The 2,240-nt window shown below is 36.5% G+C and overlaps 1 protein-coding gene and 1 pseudogene across 4 annotated transcripts in view; one reads left to right on the forward strand and one right to left on the reverse strand.

Annotated features, from left to right (window-relative positions):
* LOC121924166 (myogenesis-regulating glycosidase-like) overlaps positions 1 to 2,240 on the reverse strand; it is a 718,305-nt gene that overhangs the window by 714,998 nt on the left and 1,067 nt on the right. The gene's annotated exons all lie outside the window — the stretch shown is intronic.
* The window catches only part of LOC121924167, a 121,658-nt pseudogene that overhangs the window by 24,979 nt on the left and 94,439 nt on the right, over positions 1 to 2,240 (forward strand).

A 2,240-nucleotide genomic window follows, 5' to 3' on the forward strand; every position in this document is an offset into this window, starting at 1 on the left:
AATAATAATAATAATAGATTGCAAGCAGGCATGGCAATAATAATAATGACGGTGGTTAGGCCATGCAAGTTTTTCAAACAGGCATGGAGGTAATAACAATAACAACAACAGATTGTAAATAGGCATGGGAATAATAATACAGTAACAGATTGCAAACAGGCATGGCAATAATTATGATGATGATGATGATGATAATAGATTGCAAACAGGCATGGCAATAATACTACTACTAATAATAAGGTAGTTAGGCCATGCAAGTTTTGCCTCAGATTGCAAACAGCCCTGGAAAATAATAATAATAATAATAAGCAAATAGTTATGGAAATAACAATAGTAAAGTATAATCAAATAAGAGGAGGTGGTCAGGCCATGCAGATTTCAAGGTAACCCTTTTGCCCCAGATTGCAAGCAGGCATGGAAATAATAATAATAATAATAATAATAATAATAATAATAGTAGTAGTAGTAGTAGTAATAGAATTCAAAGATATAGCCAGCTCATACTGCCAACTTCTTTCTTTCAGTTAGCCTCATAGGTGCTACATGAATGATCTCTATACAGAAGAAGGGGAAGAAAAGAAGGAGAAGAAGATAAGAAGCGGTGGTCAGGCCATGCTCCCCAGACTGCAAACAGGCATAGAAATAACAATATAAAACATAATAATAAATAAAGAAGAGGAGGCGAGGCAGTCAGGCCATCCAAGTTTCAAGGCTTTTAGCCTCTGATTGCAAGCAGGCATGGAAATACCGTAATTAAACAAATAAGAGGCAGTGGTCAGGGCATGCAAGTTTCTCATCAGAATGCAAACAGGCATGGAAATAGCAACAAACAAACAAACAAACAAAAGGAGGTAGTAGCCAGTGCAAATTTTGCCCCAGATTGCAAAGAGGCATGGAAATAACAATGATCAAATAATAAAATAAATAAACAAATAAGAGGAGGCAATCAGGCAAGTGTCAAGGCAACCCTTGTAGCTCAGATTGCAAAGAGGCATGGCAACAACCACAACAGCAACAACCACAAGGAACCAATAAAAAAGAGGCAGAGTGGTGTGTGCGCATGCGCCTATATATAATTTCAATGCCTCTTTGCAATCTGGGGTGAAAGATGCCCAGCTCCGCCTCTTATTTATTGGTCACTTGTGGTTGTTGTGGTTGTTATTTCCATGCTGTCACTTTGCCATATGAAGGGCAATGGTTGCCTTGAAACTTGCCTATAATACAGCCACACAGACACATTAAAGCCATTACTTCATGGAGTTTATCACACCGGGGCTGATTTTGACATTAAAGAGAGAGTAAAGCGCATTTAAAGCATCCTGCAAATGAAGTGGAAATTGTGAGTAATTGTGCAAATGATTATAACGTGCAATTGCGCAAATAAAGTGATATCGGAAATGCAGTCGCTGAAATCCCCAAAGTAAAAAGATGCACATTAATGCTTCTTTGTGACCACTTTAATGGTGGCTTTTGTGTGATGTTGTGTGAAATCTTTATGCGTAATTACACAATTTCCCCAGGATATTCACGACCTCCTTCGTGTGATAAACTCCCATGAGCAGCTCATACTTCCATGCCATTTTAATGGTCACTATTCTAAGTTTTTTAACAGCGCTGTGTCTTTAGGCTGCAAACCACTTTGGGTCCCAGTTCTTGGAGGAAGGCAGGATACAAACTATTATTGTTGTTGTTGTGGTTGTTGTTGTTGCCATGCGAGTCTCCCCCTCCCTCTTCCAAGCCCCTTCCCCACCTTTTTCCTGTTTCCTTTTTTAAATATTTAATTAAAATTACACACCAACAAACAAAACACATATTCTATGTTTCTATTCTATGATTCTAGGATCATACGCATCATCCATCCATTTAGATCTACCTTCTATAACGTCTCCTTCGATATATATATATATATATATATATATATACTTTGATATATAATATATAATTGATACGTAATCTCCTTCTATCCTGATGTACAGGATTTTATATGGGTTTTATATGGGATGGAGGGTATTGTGGTTTTTTAGTGTGGTTTTAATATCTGTACTGTAATTTTATATTGTTTTTAGCTGATGTTTTAATTTTGTTATTATTATTATTATTGCAGTATGTTTTTAAAATTGTTATTGTGAGCTGCCTTGCTTCCCTTTGGAGAGAAAGAGGGGATAGAAATTAATTAATTAATTGAATGATTAATAAAACTACAGCTTCTTATCTCTAACTGCCATTGCTAGAAGAGCTCC

The sequence above is a fragment of the Sceloporus undulatus genome, chromosome 2, assembly GCF_019175285.1.
Source record: "Sceloporus undulatus isolate JIND9_A2432 ecotype Alabama chromosome 2, SceUnd_v1.1, whole genome shotgun sequence".
Classification (NCBI taxonomy): domain Eukaryota; kingdom Metazoa; phylum Chordata; class Lepidosauria; order Squamata; family Phrynosomatidae; genus Sceloporus; species Sceloporus undulatus.